The following is an 18311-nucleotide window of genomic DNA, read 5'->3' on the forward strand; positions in this document are numbered from 1 at the left end:
ACTTTCTCCTTCCAGTCTCTTCACCGTACAAAGCTCGTCTTATTCCTCGGATTGACACCTTGGGAAAGCAGTTGTTTGCTCAGGGAGGAGATACTTGTTCTGAGGCCTCTTGATGATCTCTCAGAGTCAAGAGTGGTTTCATTAGACGGCTCAAAAGAGGCTTCCAAAGCACAGTGACTATTCAACACGCAGGCAAGAATGGGGACTTTGGCTGGGAAGAAGGGCTCTTTGTTCTAATAACATAGCTGAGTTGAAAATGTGACTATCACACGCCCAGGGAGCACCCTTTGGGAGGTTCCTGAAGCCAAGGCTGCTGCTGATCTTGTGAAGAAAAGTCTTTTTCTTCCAGGGATTTTAATGCCTGCTCAGGGAAGCAGGGGCGTGTGTGTGTGTGTGTGTGTGTGTGTGTGTGTGTGTGTGTTAGTTTCTGGGCCTTTGGGCCAATTTATTTTACTTACTAATAAGTGCACATTTACTTTTCTCTCCTTGATGTTTTAAATGCCCCCCCCCCGCACTGATTTTTTAAAAAATTTTATGAGATATTTTCTTCATTTACATTTCAAATGCTATCCTGAAAGTCCCCTATACCCTCCCCCCACCCTGCTCCCCTACCCACCCACTCCCACTTCTTGGCCCTGGCATTCCCCTGTACTGGGGCATATAAAGTTTGCAAGACCTAGGGGCCTCTCCTCTCAATGATGGCCGACTAGGGCATTTTCTGCTACATATGCAGCTAGAGACACGAGCTCTGGGGGTACTGGTTAGTTCATATTGTTGTTCCACCTATAGGGTTGCAGACCCCTTTAGCTCCTTGGGTACTTTCTCTAGCTCCTCCATTGGGAGCCCTGTGTTCCATCCTATAGATGACTGTGAGCATCCACTTCTGTATTTGCCAGGCACTGGCATAGCCTCACACGACACAGCTATATCAGGGTCCCTTCAGCAAAATCTTGCTGGCATATGCAATAGTGTCTGCGTTTGATGGCTGATTATGGAATGGACTCCCAGGTGGGGTAGTCTCTGGATGGTCCATCCTTTCATCTTAGCTCCAAACTTTGTCTCTGTAACTCCTTCCATGCGTATTTTGTTCCCTATTCTAAGGAGAAATGAAGTATCCACATGTTTGTCTTCCTTTTTGATTTTCTTGTGTTTTGCAAATTGTATCTTGGGTATTGGAAGTTTCTGGGCTAATATCCACTTGTCAGTGAGTGCATATCTAGTGACTTCTTTTGTGATTGGGTTGCCTCACTAAGAATAATACATCCAGATACATCCATTTGCCCAAGAATTTCATAAATTCATTGTATTTAATAGCTGAGTAGTACTCCATTGTGTAAATGTACCACATTTTCTGTATCCATTCCTCTGTTGAGGGGCATCTGGGTTCTTTCCAGCTTCTGGCTATTATAAATAAGGCTGCTATGAACATAGTGGAGCATGTGTCCTTATTACCAGTTGAACATCTTTTGGGTATATGCCCAGGAGAGGTATTGCTAGATCTTCCAGTAGTACTATGTACAATTTTCTGAAGCCAGACTGACTTCCAGAGTGGTTGTACAAGCTTGTAATCCCACCAGCAGTGGAGGAATGTTCCTCTTTCTCCACATTCTTGCCAGCATCTACTGTCACCTGAATTTTTTATCTTAGTCATTCTGACTGGTGTGAGGTGGCATCTCAAGGTTGTTTTGATTTGCATTTCCCTGATGATTAAGGATGTTGAACATTTTTTCAGGTGCTTCTTAGCCATTTGTTATTCCTCAGTTGATAATTATTTGTTTAGCTCTGTACCCCATTTTTTAATGAGGTTATTTGAATTTCTGGAGTCCAGCTTCTTGAGCTCTTTGTATATATTGGATATTAGTCCCCTATCATACTTAGGATTGGTAGAAATCCTTTTTCAATCTGTTGGTGGCCTTTTTGTCTTATTGACAGTGTCTTTTGCCATACAGAAGCTTTGCAATTTATGAGGTCCCATTTGTCAATTCTTGATCTTAAAGCACAAGCCATTGCTGTTCTGTTTAGGAATTTTCCCCCTGTGCCCATATCTTCGAGGCTTTCCCCCACTATCTCCTCTATAAATTTCAGTGTCTCTGGTTTTATGCCCCAGCACTGATTTTAAGGCCCACACTTTCTGTAACTGAAACATTGCTTAAGACCAGGCATAGGTATATGCACCTGCAATCCAACCACGGGCTGGGGATGAAGCCAAGTGGTAGATGCTTACCTTGCATGTGTGAAGCCTCAAGTTCCATCCCCAGTGGAAGGCAAAGCCAGAAGGCACAGGCATTTGAGACCAGCCTCTGTTTCATAGTGAGACACTGTTTTAACAAGCCAGAATGGAGGTATAACTCAGTGGAAGGTTTGTCTTGCACACCCAAGGCCCTGCATTAGAGTCCCAGCGTACCACCTACACACACACACACACACACACACACACACACACGCCTGCACACAAATTCAGTGTTTCTTAATGTAGCATTTAGTATTGCTATTTATTATTTACTACCCAAGTTTCTCAATGCAAGAAGATGGTTTCCTTTTTAAGTCTTGTATGCTCTATTTTATTTATTTCATTTGTTTGTGCTATAACAGATGATTTGTAAACATTTCTAGCTGGCCACGGTGGCTCACTCCAAGACAGCAGTATATGCAAGGCTGAGTGAGGGTCACTATTAGTTCCAGGGTAGCCTGAGATACACAGCAAGACCCTGTCACAAGAAATCCAGAGGCTGAGGTTGAAGGTCAGAGTCACAGTGCTTGCCTAGCATGTAAAAGGCCTGAGTCCCTCCTCAAGCACCACAAAGCATCAATCAGGCAGCCTCTGAGACTGTAACCGTCTCCTGTTCACGGAATTGTCCACATTTCAAAGCCAACAACAGTGAAATCAGTTATTTGACTTAATTCCACAGATCAGTATTGAAGACTAAAAGTCAGAGCCATTTGCCCCTGTATTATTTAGTTTATACTAGTTGAATGGGCTGTAGACTCTCTATTAAACTTGTAGTTCCCAGTCCTGCAGTCTGGACTGTGTGAGAAGCTGGCTGCCTCAGGCCTCAGGCCTCTTCAAAGTTTTGAAGTCAGTGTTTGCCAAGAGCCTAAGGGCATGTGTGTGCCCAGAAGAAAGGACTGGGTAGGCAACTAAGGCCATTTAAATTCTATTCACTGTGCTCATCACTGAGTAACCAAACTACTAAAGCTTCCAGCCTTTGGTTCTGTGTTAGACAAGGCAATTTCTCACTTGAGTCCTAAAAAAAAAAAAAAAAAAAAAAAAAAAATTGCCAAAGTAAATTAGCTTCTACAGCATAAACTTCAAGTCACCTTAGGTGTTCTATTCTTTGAGACGGAAGAAGCAGGAGCTGGAGAGATGGGTTAGGAGTCCTGATTGTCCACTTCCAAGTCCCATCACCTACATGGTAGCATACAATTGTCTGTTGGTACAGTCCCAGGAGATTCAATGGCCTTTTCTGGCCTCTCAGGGTACCAGGCACCCACATGCAGGTGAAACACTCACACATGTTAAAATTAAATAAGAATTTCAAAAAAATTCAAGCAGCAATTTAAGAATTTGACTATTTGGAAGAAGGAACACAAGTGTGGAAAAGTTCAAAATGATTTCCATATGAAATGATTTACTAACTACTTATCCCAGGTGCAGTTTTCTACTTCAGTTGGCTTTTGTTTTCTTTTTAGATTTTTAAAAAAGATTTATTTATTTTATGTATGTGAGTGTACTGTCTCTCTTCAGACACACCAGAAGAGGCTTTTCTTTATGTTACTACACATCACCGCATGCTTCTCTGTCAGAGACCATACCGTGAGAAAGCGAGCTTTTCACAATCTTCCACCCTGACAGGCCAAATGGCCTCATGCTAGGAGCCGGTTGTCACTCCCTCCTCCCTGTTCCCTTCCTGGCACCTGAGGCTGCAAAAGCTGAATGATAGTCCCTTCTTCCCTATCTCTTCCTGACTCCCATGACTTCCAAGGACATGAGTTACGCCTGAGCCTGGCCTGACACCCCAAGGCTGTCAAGGAGGATCTATGTTCCGGAGATAAGACGCAGAGTGCCCACCACCTGGAGCCTGACTTCGGCCCTCATGTCAGCAGATGCCCACTTTTTTGTTCTTTGTTAAATTCCCCCTCAAACCCTCCCTATTCCCCGAGATGTATGCTTTAAAACCAGGCACCTCAGCCTAATAAACGGAGACCTCCATAGGACCCTCTGCTTGGTCTCCAGCTCCTTTTTCTCTTCCTCCCATTTCCTTCCAGGTTTGCGGTCCCCCTCGCACCCACGAATAACTGAGTCCCGAGGGATGGGATAGACACACACACACAGATACACACACACAAACACACAGATACACAGACATACACACATAGACACAGACACACAGATATACACGCACACACACAAACACACAGACACACATACAGAGACACATGCAGACACACACAGACATACACACATAGACACACACACACACACACACACACACGCACATATACACACACACACTAAAAGGCTGAGATCAGGTAGACCATGTGATCTGATGGAGATGCAATAGCAGCAGCCTGGAAACTCAGTTTCTTTGTCCATTTGAGTGGAGGAGGAAGTGGACTTACTGTCTACAGTTGAAGAAGGAGTGGGTTTAAATAACCTTTGTAGGAGGTCTCTGTAGGGGAGCAGACTCAGAGTGTAAAAGTTCTGGAAAAGAGAGCAGTTGGCCACAGTTTTGTATACACTGTCAACACTGGCACATGGGCCAGGGGAAGTCCTTGCCATTCCCACGTGTCTGAGGCATTGTGGTCCTTGTCATGGCTGTGCCCATGTTAACCATACACATTCCCAGAAGGTTTCATCAGCTCTCCATGCAGTACATTTGGATCTGCAAGTAAGAAGAACACTTGGCCCAGAGTATGGCAGGGACTCTGAGCTTGAACCCATCTTGTATAGCTGAGACATTTCAAACTCCTATCAGTATCTTATCATCAACGTATATATTACAAGGTGCATAATTTGTTCTAGAAATCACTAGATTTCTATACTGGAATACATTCATTTAGTACCTACTTACTGTGCTGTGTTTTAACAATTCATCGCCAGGTCTTTGTGCCAGGCAAGGACACAGAACTTCAACCACAGTAAGACTGGGATTATTGTATGCTAGCTGAAGTAATAGGTAATTGTAAGTATTATGGCTTTAGAGTGTTTCTCAAAGGATACAGGCCCCTCGGTCGGGGACATTTTTCATTCATGCCCTGATGTTCATGCTTTCCTCCTCGTGAACTTAAAAAAGATTATGTGTATGGGCATTTTGTTGGTCTGTCTGTGTGTCTCAGAGACTAGAAGAGGATGGAAGTACAGACCCTTGTGAGCTGTCGGGTGGATCCTCTGGGAGAGCAGCCAGTGATGTGTTCTTAACCACCGAGGCAGCCCTCCAGCTCAGCGTACGGTGCCATTAGATGACAGTAATTGGGCAACAGGTTTTGGGTGAATTATGTTATTATGACTAATGCAGTACCGTTTGGTTTGGGCCACTAGATGACTCATTAGTGAGAGCAAGGAGGAAAGGAAAAGACAAAAGAAAGAGTGGAAGGCGGGGAAAGGAAATGCTGATGCGAGTGGTGGCTCACCCCAGACATCGTAGCCCTCGAAAGGTTTGGGCAGGAGGATTGCCATGAGTTTGAAGTCAGCCTGGAATCCCTGGTGAGTTCTAGGCCAGCCTGTTTCTAAAAACAGAGGCTAACAAGACAAGGTAAGGAAAACATACCTAGCTGGATCTCCAATCCACAATGATTCTATTAGATTCTAATCTAAGGCTTTAGGATTAGTCTGGACTTCTGACTTGACATGTTTACAAGTACATTCATTGTCCATTACAGTGAAACTTGGCGCTCATTATCAACAATGCCTTTATTTATTTACTCAACCAATTTAATTATTTGCTATCTAATAAATCTTCAAACTTCCCCAACACCTCTCTCCATCTGCAAATCCCCCTCCTCCCTTGACTGTGCTCCTTCCTGCCTGGCTGTCCTTCCCTGCCTCAGCCCCTTACCCGCTCCCAGCACGACTCCCTGGGTCCCCTCTCTACAGATGGACTCTGTTGCCTCTCATACTGGAAGGGAAAGAAAGAAAGACAGGGAAACAGGAAGAGATAAAAAGGAAACATGAGAAGGGAAGAAAACAAAGGTCCATAGACCTTAGAATTATGAGTGATTGGATTTTTATCCTTCACACAAGCTTATGAATTCATCTGCCTGGTCCATGAGTTCTTGCACAGAAGACATGGACTTCAGGGGACAGAGACAAAGGACGGAGGGATTGCACTTTGCTTTGGTTCTACTCGTCCACCCAAGTTCTGAACGTTTTACTGCTATGCTGTATAGAAGCATTTGAAAGTATTTTGACCAACAAGCAACTGAAAGAGTCAGGTGCAGATGCTTACACCCAACCAGTGGACAGAAGATGGGAACCCCTGTGGTTGAATTAGTGAAAAGCTGGAAGAAGCTGAGGAGGAGGGTGACCCCATAGGAAGACCAGCCGTCTCAACTTACTTGAACCCCTGAGATCTCTCAGACACTGAGCCACCAACCAGGCAGCATACACTAGCTGATATGAGGCCCCCGACGCATACACAGCAGAGGTCTGCCTAGTCTGGCCTCAGTGAGAGAAGATACACCTAACCTGTGAGAGACTTGAGGCCCCAGGGAGTGGGGAGGTCTGGTGGGATGGTGGTTGTGGGGGTAGGGACATCCTCTTAGAGATGGGGGGAGGAGGTATGGGATGAGGAACAGTCAGAGGGTGGACTGGGAGGGGGATAATGACTGGACTGTATAAAAGATTAAAGAATAAATAAAAAATAAGAAAAAGTAAAAGAAGGCCCTGAGTCATTATTGAATTAGCAGTGCTAATTTAATATGGGTGCAGAACTCTGGTAGGAGCGACCGGGAAGGGGGACAACATTTGGAATGTAAATAAATCAAATAATTTAATAAAAATTATGTAAGGAAAAAAAGAAAGTATTTTGAGTTTTCCAGGGATATAATGTTGTACCGGTGTCTTAAACAGCAACCATTTCTGATCTATAGTTTCCGTTTCTCTGTGAGGAATTATATTTCCAGATTATAACCTCACAAGAGGCAACTCTGACTCAGATAACTGCATGCATCTTCCTTTCCCATGGATTCATTAGTCATCCATACTGACTGAGTGCCTCCTGTGCCAGCAACGGGGGAGGTAATCTGAAAGATTCAAATAAGGCCAGGGGCCAGTGACACGGAGTCTTTAATCTCAGCCCTCAGGAGGTGGACCTCTGCATTCAAAGCCAGCCTGGTCTACAGAGTTAATTCCAGGACAGCCAGGGCTACCTACACAGAGAAACCCTGACTTGAAAAATGAAAACAAAACCAAAACCAAAGAAACAAAAAAATTCAACTAAGACAGAAGCTGGAGTGCTATAACTGTCTCAAAGCGGGAGGGGGGCTTTAATGATTACAAATTAAGATTTTTTTCTATTTATTCACCAGAAAAGATGATATAATGTTACAGTATGAAATTTGTAAAGAAATATTTGTTGTTCATTTTGGGGCAAAACTGAGTGTCATTAGGAAAGCTGAAATCTCTTGAAAAATCAGTGTCCTTGTCTGTCACATGAGGAAAGCTGCAGCATCCACGACACAGGTTTTAAATAAAGATCAGATGAATCATTAATGACAGGATATTTAGAACGAACTCAATAACTATCGAGGCCGCGCAATCAGTAGAGAATCTGGGCCTAAGCCAACCTTGGTGATGGTCTCTGTGCTGTTGTAGAACGTGGCCACTGTACAGAGTTCCGTCTCTATGGTTCCGTGCCTGTTTATACAGCTGTACAGAGTTCCGTCTCTATGGTTCCGAGCCTGTTTATAAAGCTTCATCTGTGCCTAGCTTAGCTGATACCCCAAGCCAAAGAAAAGCTCAGTTTACATAGGACAGCAAGTGCTGGCTTGCAGCCCGGCTGCCAGGCCATTTGCATTGTTCCAGGAAGGAGGAGGACCATAAATATTTTTGCTGTGCCTTGAACTCTGCCTAATTGATCTGTCGCTGCGCAAATAATTACAACAATGTTTGGTTAATTCAGTTCAGCCCGGGCACAGAGACTTTTGAGTCTGTGCTTCCGCCTTCTTCCGGGACCAACTCGGGAGGGGAAAGGTGGGGCAATGAAAACAAAACAAAACAAAAACAAAACAAAAAACACCTAACTATAACAACCCCAAACAAAAATCTAAGTGTTACTCAGATCTTTCAAAGGCCGGGCATTTTCTTTTAGTATAAATAAGGAAGTTCTTATTTGGGATTAGAAAATATTTGAGAGTCCACAGAACACTAATGACTTTGTTAAGCCTTTTATGATCTGAACTGTGTCCAGTTTCTCTTTGTTCACTGACCTGTGATACCTTTAAGTATTAGAAAGAGGAACAGGGAGGCTCTGTGGATGCCATTGTCCCCTATCAAAGGGAAACAGTTTTAAAAAAAAATGGAGCTTTTAATTTTTAGGTAAAATGATTATCACGAAAGATAGGCTTATAGCCCTGGCCAAAAATAATGTATATCGAAACATGCAATTTTAGTTTTGAAGAAATTATGCAGCCACACAAGCTAATGCCTCATAGAGCAAGACTTTTGGGGAACCAGATACCTGTGATTGTGTTTACTGCCCCAAAGTTCCCGCACCCCACCAGTAAGATCAGGAACAAGTTTTCTGTACATCTGATAAATTCATCTAACCATTTCCTATTTGAAACTAATTTTTCTTGAACTATTTTTTATGGTGTAAACATTTGACATGAACTCTGCCGTCTTAGCAAGTTTTAAGAGCAGAATTTAATACTGTTTAAAAAGCACAGTGTCTCATAGCAGATTTCCAGAAATTACTATCCTGTATGGTGGAAACTCTATACTCCCCCTTAGTTCTGTTTTACTCTCTTTTCTGTGAGATTCACTAGTTTGTGTGCTTCTTATAAGGGGACTCAGATGACACTTGGCCTTAGGATTAAGTAGAATCTTGGGCTGGATAGACGGCTCAGTGGTTAAGAGTATTGATTGCTTTTCCAGAGGACCAAAGTTCAATTCCCTGCATTCACACGACAGCTCACAACTGTCTGTAGCACCAGCTCCAACATAAAAATAAGAATAAACAATCCAAGCATGGTGATGTACTCCTTTAATCTTAGTACTTGAAAGGCAGAGGCAGTAGGATCTCTGTGAGTTGAAACCAGGCTGGTCTACATAGTGAGTTCCAGGACAGCCAGTTACATAGAGAGAACCTGTCTCAAGAAAACCAACAACAACAACAGTAATAAACAACAAATCTTTATTTTCATTAATTTAAGTTGGAATCCTATATACACTCCTCTGACTTACAGTATGCTGGGCTATTTGATTTAGTACTTAAAGTGATACCACCAGGGTCAGTTTGAATTGAGCAGGGCAGGGCAGGGCAGGGCAGGGCAGGGCAGGGCAAGGTGCTGACTCCTTGTGAGGTCTGTGGAGTTTATGGAAATCCTGCTTGAGAACAAGCAGATGGTGGCTTCCTGGAGGCCATGAAGAGCTGGTGTTCTGCCTTACACAGACTGTTCACACAGCTTTAGAGTAATACCCAATTTCCACTTCTTTCTTTCTTTCTTTCTTTCTTTCTTTCTCTCTCTCTCTCTCTCTTTCTCTCTCTCTCTCTCTCTCTCTCTCTCTCTCTCTCTCTCTCTCTCTCTCTCTCTCTCTCTCTCTCTCTCATCCTGTTTCACAATCACAAAACTCAACAGCTTCCTAAACCAAAGCAAATATTTAAAAATGTGTTTCCTACTTCAGACCCAGTGACTTCCTCAGACACTTCTTCAAATACAAAGGTCTTCGTTATCAAGAGATTTTGCCCACACTAAGATTTGTGCATAAAATGCTTTAATTTCTCCTTTCTTAGGAAGCCTGTACATTTGGAGCCGATGTGTAAGACAACATTGTTGAACAAGATGCCCAAACGGGAGAATTCCTTCCCTCACCGTGACTGCTTTTATTCTCCCTGGCAGCACTTACAATTTTTCATCCACATTGCTTCTGATATTTGTCTCTTCTACTTAAATAGCAGAAAACAAAACCTGTCTTTCTTCGGCTTTCTGTTTCAAAGCACGGGACAATTGCGCAGTATGTATTTTTACACGGATGGCTACTTATATTAATATTATGAAGGAACTGATCCAATATGAATTATTCAACTACTAGCTATTAGCTAAGTTTATTTCTCAAATAACCACTTTAGTTCTTCCGTAAAAATAGCCTTTAGATTAATTTTAATTTTATTTTTTATGTGTGCCAATGCTTTGCCTATGAACCACATGCATGCAGTTCCCTTGTAGGTCAGAAGAGGGCGTCAGATCCCCTGGGATTGGAGTTACACATTAGGATTCTCTAAAGTAACAGCATTTATAATGAATCTTTTTCTAATATGATAAGGGGATTTATTGGTATGACTTACAGGCTGCAATCCAGCTAATCAAACAATGGCTGGCCGTGAATGAAAAGTCCAAGAATCCAGTAGTTGTTCAGTCCGCAAAGCTGGGTGTCTCAGCTGATCTTCAGTAGATGCTGGAATCTCAAGTATGTAGGTGCTGGCTCTCATGCCAGTGAAGGAATGGACATGCTAGCAAGGTGAGGGCAAACAGGCAAAGAGCAAAAGCTTCCTTCTTCTCTCTCCTTATATAGATGCCCAGCCAAAGGTGTGGCCCAGATTAAAGGTGTGCCTTCTCACTTCAAGGTCTGGTTTAATGGCGTGTGTCTTCCCACACCATAGGTCCAGACTAGAAGTGGACTCACCTACTTCAAACCAAGCAAGAAATCTCTCATAGGTGTGTTTTGCATTTTCTGAATTGTGGTTCATTTTAAGTAGACAACTAAGAATCACCGTCACACAGGGGGTTCTGAGCTGATACATGGATGCTGGGAATTGAGCCCAGGTCCTCTGGAGGAAAGGTCAAGAGTCAGGAATTAATCTTCTGTTCTTGATCGTGGTGCTGTGTTAATGACTCATTTATTAAGAGTCTTACTTTATTCGAATTGTGCATAAAATGAAGATACCCTTTAAAATACTATATAGCAAAGTCAACTAATCGATCGAATAGATTGGTCTGAAGTATTGTGAAGAGAGGAAACCTACAGATACGGGTTTTTCCAGATGTGTTGTCACGTACCTGAAATCTCAGTATTGAGGAGATGGGGGAAGAAGGGCTAGAAGTTCAAGGTCATTTTTAGCTTCCTAGTGAGTTTGAGGCAGTACTGTTCTACATGAGCCTCTGTATGAGTAATAAATAAGTAGACAAAACCAAAACCTACCATCTCAGGCTGCAGGCAGCAGTCTAGGAAACACTCTTTCAGTACACTCAATACATTTGTTTGTTTGTTTGTTTAAAAAAATCGAGTTTGAGGTATTTGGGTATTATTATCATATAGTGTTTGCCTAACCAGAGCCAGTCAGAGTCTGGTGGGATAGTAAATCAACAGCCACAGATGTATTTATCTTAAAAAAAAAAACACATAAAATCAGGGTTTATAAACTTCAGGAAAAAGCAGATTTCCAGAAATTTCTCAAATGTTTTTGATGCATGATCAAATATAGCTTTAGCTAGAAGTCTAAACGTAATTTTACCCTGAGTTTTTTTTTGGGGGGAGGGAGGGAGGGAGGGAGGGAGGGAGGGAGAGAGAGAGAGAGAGAGAGAGAGAGAGAAGCTTTTTAGCAGAGCCCACAATGACTTAGTTCATCCGCCTTTGTTCTTCCTTTGTTCATTTCAGATTAAATTTAAAAATATGTAGTATGAAATGTATACTGGCTGGTTTTGTGTGTCAACTTGACACAAGCTGGAGTTATCACAGAGAAATGAACTTCAGGTGAGGAAATACCTCCATGAGATCCTCAATTAGTGATCAAGGGATCAGGCCCATTGTGGGTGGTGCCATCCCTAGGCTGGTAGTCCTGGGTTCTATAAGAGAGCAAACTGAGCAACCCAGGGGAAGCAAGCCAGTAAGTAACATCCCTCCATGGCCTCTGCATCAGCTCCTGCTTCCTGACCTGTTTGAGTTCCAGTCCTGACTTCCTTTAATGATGAACAGCAATGTGGAAGTGTAAGCTGAATAAACCCTTTCCTCCCCACCTTGCTTCTTAGTCATGATGTTTGTGCAGGAAGAGAAACCCTGACTAAGACAAGATGTGTTCCAAGGACGGACAAAATGCTCAAAGAATGCAGGAGTGTGAATGTTGCCAGTGCACACTGATTTTCAAATGTTCTTTATGCTGAAGTTACAGAATCATCTTGTGTTATGTTGTTATCCACATACTCTAACTGGAGTGAGGCTCTGCAGCTGTATGATTGGCTTAATAATCATTCCCATCAAAGGGAATGACACATTAAACACGACTTGCTAAACTTATTCATGATACTCAATACTGTCTCTTGCTCATTCAAAACAATGAAGGACGAATCCTGAGTGACTATACATCCTAAGTGTTCAAGTGCATAAAATGAGACACTTGGTCCAAAAGATAACTCTGTCTAATGTTAGACATTTTTACACAATTGGCAAACCATCTTGTCATTTTACTAGTACATTCCACAAGTTAGCTCAGAAGAAAATAATTGTATCTGGTGATATTTAGGGATATTTCATTTATTTTCCTTTTCTTTGAGTGTGTTCATTCATGCATACAATGTATTGTGATTCTAGTCAACCCTCCATCACTCTCCGTTATGCTTTCTTCCTCTGAACTTCATCTACTGCCTAACTAATTCCCTCCCATGGAGTTTGTGAGGGTTGTTTGCAAGAGCAACGGGCAACTTGCCAGTAGCTATAGTGCTGAAGGAAATGATGCTCGCTCTGCAGGAAACCATTAACTCTCACAAAGTGGTGGACCTTGGGGCAGCTCCCCATCCATAGTGGATGTTGAAGGTATCTTGTACAGGTATCCTTGGCTGCTGTTTGCTTATGATCAGTACATCCCTGTCATAACAGGAGGCAGTTTACCATAATCCTCCTCACCCTCTAGTTCCTACGTTCCGCCTTTTCTTCTCTGATGCTGCCTGTGCCCTGGGCGACTTACTGCCTTTGCGGGTTGGAGATGAGGTGGCACGTAATCAATGACTCAGACTCTGGGGGCAGGTGAAAAATGCAAGCAAGCTCATCTGAATACTGCTGCAAGTTCCTTCAAAACCCTCCACCGGCACCCTATTGGTCCCCCATAAAGCATCTCTTCTAAACGTCAGTTCCCAATTGGCTGGCATTGTCCGTGCAAGCAATCCTTGATCTCTCAGGCAGTCCTCAATTAGGTCCCCCTGCAGGAGATGCTTTAGCTGCTGTGCAGCCCCTGGAGTTTACATAGAGCTGCCCTCCCCCCTCCCCCTGTTCCTGCTACACTCTGATGTCCCATTTATGGCTGAGCATGCAACTGTCACTTACCCTCAATACTTCAGCCAGATAATAAGTCTCTGCATGAATCATTGCCTGCTGCAAAAAGGAGATTCTCTGGCCAAGGCTGAAAGGTGCCCTGGTCTATGAGTACAATAGAAAGCAGTTTGACAGCATATCCAATTACCATTTGATAAAGCCTGCAGAATCACGCATGTACGCCATCCTGTGTAGAGGCCTCAAACCCAATTGCAGAGCAGTTGGTTACCCCTAAACACTCATGACATTATTGTCTCAGTGGCAATTGCCTTGCCCGGCAGGTCAGTAATGTATCATGCTGGGCCTACAGCTGGGTATGACCACTGATGAGTCCCCTTTTCGGCAGAAGCCTGTGTAGTATCTTCAGACACAATGTATGGTTGCCAGAAAGGAAGGAGCTTCTAGCTTTGTTCCAGGTTGATGTCTCTGTATCCTGCAACCAAGATACAGAGATATCTTGTATCAGAGATACCAAGAGATGGCACTGTGCTCTTAATTCTAAAACCTGTGATCTGGGAGCAGCACTCTCCACTCATGCAGGGTACCTCCATTTTAAGCTGTTTACTAATGTATATTTTTAAGTAGCTCATAAAATAGTAGATTTTCACATGACTTGTTCACAAAAGGTTCACTTCTAGGATTTTAGACGGTATTCTTCAGGAGTGACAGCTGTATTAAAAGATTCTCATGCCTTACCTTTCTTCACACGTCACTACCTATTACTGTTGCCTACAGAGTGCTTGACTCTGCTTGAGAAAAGCTCCCAGTGTTTAACCTTTATTAGACAGTTATTGGCCTTTACACAGGTCACTTGTACATCCCTTCAAATACTACTAATTTCATTCTATTTGTTAACAGTTTAGGTTTGAAAACAAAACATGGACTAAGGCTGGGCGTGGTTGGCACACGCCATTAATCCCAGCACTTGGGAGGCAGAGGCAGGCGGATTTCTGAGTTCGAGGCCAGCCTGGTCTACAAAGTGAATTCCAGGACAGCCAGGGCTATACAGAGAAACCCTGTCTCGAAAAAACAAACAAACAAAAAACAACAAACAAACAAATAACCATGGATTAAATGATATCCTCCTCTATGTCACCAGACTGAAAGGGAGAGGTCACCCTCTGTACACATTTCCCGTGGAAAATGTCAAAGAACTTGGAAGTCAAATTTTTAACACTGGAACTGAAATAAGGATAAAATGTTCGGTCACACACACCCAGAACGCTGGTCCTGGACTCTTCAATGGATGCCAGTGGGAGAGAAAAGGATGGATTGCTCTTTATTAAAAGAGACCAAAGTGTCTACAACCAATGGTAAACGCTAAACTGGGGCTGAACTCTGGATTGAGAAGGGAGGATCTAAAATATATTAATGATAGTTTAGCAAAATTTAGAAAATTCAGATATAGGACCGATCTTAGAATGTTAGGTTGTATTTATTTATTTTGGCTTTTCGAGACAGGGTTTCTCTGTATAGCCCTGGCTGTCTTGAAACTCACTTTGTAGACCAGGCTGGCCTCGAACTCAGAAATCTGCCTGCCTCTGCCTCCCAAGTGCTGGGATTAATGGTGTGCGCCACCACTGCCCGGCTAGGTTTTTATTTTATTTTATTTTTTTATTTCTTAGTTTTTTCCTGCAACTATCAAGTCATTCAGAAAAGAGGAGTCAAGAGAGGGATGAGGTACATTTGAAATAAAAAACAATAATGATGATTGGTCCTGGGTTGAGAGATATCAGTGTACACAGAGCATTCCCCATCCTTTAGGTAAATGTGAAAAGTCCCCCTAAGTGCTATACTTTCAACGTTGCAGTTGTATATTATGGACACAAGGTGGCGATAGACTCACTTTTGAAATTCTGTGAATGCAGAAGCAAATGCTTTCTAATGTAACTAACATCTACCCTGGTTTGCCTGATCTAGGAAGGGAACCAAGCGAAGTTGCCCCAGAAGGCAGTGCGCCACGAGAAAGTCCTCAAATGACCAGTTAATTTGCAGTTCATCTGGAAGTCTAAGAAGCAACAGTTGGTAGCTTTGGAGAGATCTGGGTTCAAGTTCCAGCTCTCCTGCTGATTAATTTTGTGACTTCACCAAGACACAAGCTTTGAGAGGAGAAAATGAAGGAACTGGTTTTGAAGATTTGGGGTTGCTTTTCTTCTGGTTGGAAGAATTACCATTTCCCTTTTGGTTACAGAGTGAGAGCAAGAGCGAGTTAAATCAAAATATTCAAAATTTGTACTGGGTGGCTGGGTGGTGGTGGTGCACACCTTTAATCCCAGCGCTTGAGAGGCAAAGGCAGGCAGATTTCTGTGAGTAAGAGGCCAGCCTGGTCTACAGAGAAAATTCCAGGACAGCCAGGACTAACACACAGAAACCCTACTTCAAAAAGTAAAAAAAAATTTTTTAGACATATATGCAGTTATAGATACTATGAAATTTTTTTGTGCAGTGTCGCTATTTGCAGAACAGAAGTTGCTTCTAAAGAAAAGAGCTTTGGATTGGTGAGAACTAAGTTACCATTGGCCAGGAGTATAAAGTTCCCCTGTGCTATTGCACAGTTAGAGTAACTATAGATCAAATGATAAAGTACTTAAAAGGGGGAGGGAAGCGAAAAGAACGATTTAATGCTTTCATCATAAGAAATGATAAAGGTTCAAGAAGTTAGCTTTGTGTACCCAGTTTCAGACATTATCCAATGTGTATATACACATAGTATATGTATACACATAGTATAGTATATATGTAAACATAGTACCTGAGAAATACATACACTTTTGTGTCTTTTGTAAAGATTTGGTATGTGTGTGTGTGTATGTATGTGTAAGTGTGTATGAGTGTGTGTGTGTGTGTGAGTGTGTGTGTGTGTGTGTGTGTGTGTGTGTGTGTGTGTATGTGTGAGTGTGTGTGTAGTGCTCACAGAGGCCAGGAGAGCATGTCAGACCCACTGGAAGTAGCATTACAGGAAACTGAGAGACTCTGCATGGATGCTGACATCCAAATTTAGAATTCAATGAAACTATCAAATGCCTGGAAGCCAGCTGTTTGGGGCCAAGTATGTCTCCTGCTTCTGAGTCTCCTGCCTTGGTCAGCAATGACAGCTCCTACCATGGAGGCTGGATAAATTAACAGATTAAGAATAAAGAGACCACAATGGTGGGGGAGAAGTTAACTGGCAAGATTGAAATGTTGCCTATTTTCTTGTTGGAAGAGGAAATAGACTGGCCCTCTGAGGAAAATTACACTGTGCACTATGCCACAATCGCCTCGCTCAGGGCTCCTTCTGGGAGTCTGCTGCCTTATGCTACCCTTTCAAAGTTGCAGCTGTGAATTTAGCATTCAGAAACTTAGAAAACACCCGGACCTTCTTCTTTAGTCCTGACTGAACCTGCTATTGTTATTTTTCTAAGTGGCCATGCTGTCAAAGGGCCTCCTAAATATGTATGTTTATACCCCTAGACCTGGGCTGCTCTCGGCCTTGGTCAGAGAGGCTTCTTTGTGCAGTGAACAGCCCTCGACAGAGAGATGCACAACTGACCAAGATGCTGTGGATAAGGGACTGGGTTCCAGCCCTAAATAGGACACCTGTATCAGCCCCCACTCCAGAGGCCCGGAGAACACTGCGGATGAGGAGGTAGGAAGAATCTGAGAGCCTGCAGTGGGAGGAGTGCTGTCTTCCAGCTATGGCATAGCCATTGCGTTCACGGGCTCCCGGCAGCTGGGGTTGTTTACACAAGACCAGCCAAAACCCAGCACGGTAGGGAGATGATCCCCACCCCTTACAGAGGAGCTAGTGACAGCGGACAGATGTCCAGGGAGAGAGAATCATTCTTTTTCTGTGTGTGTGAATGTGGCCATTGGTAGGTTTCTCGGGCTTCAGAAATGCTTATTTTAAAGTGACTTTGAACTGCCTTCCCTGAAGACGAGACAGCAGGTTCTTGGGCCTGGGGTGCTCTTTTGACTTGATTTACCTAAGAGAATGTGAAGGGGGCGAGTTCTGAGTTGGCGTCTATCCAGGGACCCCATAAACAACCCGACTTAGACCTGGAGACCCATGAGTGTGTCAGTCACATGGTCCCTGAGCTGAGCTCAACCAGTATCAGTCAGGACTCAGACAATCGGTCAGGGTTCCATAGATGTGTGGGTCTGCTGAGACTCGACGAGCAAAAACACCCAACTAATCTCATCTTAAGAACAAAGCCACTGGATGCTGAGATGACTGTCATGCAGCAAAAGTTAAGGGATGTAAGCATCATTGGACAGCTGCGTTTGTATTTAATGCCATCACTATTTTATAGTTCAAATAACTTTGTTAACTACATTTGCAATGATCTTGAATCATTTGCTACGGACTCCTTTGCCCTGATTATAATAACTACACGTTTTGGAGGTTTTTGTTTGTTTGTTTTTAATACTCATTTGGGCTCTTTTTGTCTGTGTTTAACTGGTACTGCTACAGATCCTAACTTAGGAAAACATAACTAGTTCAAGGCAGCCTGGTTATGTGCTAACCAGGCGATGAGAAGTGTAAACAAACCCACATTTATCATCTGTCCCCGTCAGCACTGTCCTGTGTGTGATAACACACTGTGGCTGATGGAATGCCCACAAATGTTTAGATGTGGTGTTGAATAGTTTTGTGTCAAGTTGACAGAGGCTAAAATCATTTGAGAGGAGAGACCCTCAATTAAGAAATTCCATCAGATCTGGCTGTAGGGCATTTTCTTAACTAGTGATTGCTGAGGGGAGGGCCCAGCCATTGTGGGTGGTACTATGCCTGGCCTGGAGGTCCTGGGTTTTATAAGAAAGCAGACTGAGCAACCCATGAGAAGCAAGCCAGTAAGCAGCATTCCTC

This window comes from Mus musculus, chromosome 6 (assembly GCF_000001635.26).
Source record: "Mus musculus strain C57BL/6J chromosome 6, GRCm38.p6 C57BL/6J".
Classification (NCBI taxonomy): Eukaryota; Metazoa; Chordata; class Mammalia; order Rodentia; family Muridae; genus Mus; species Mus musculus.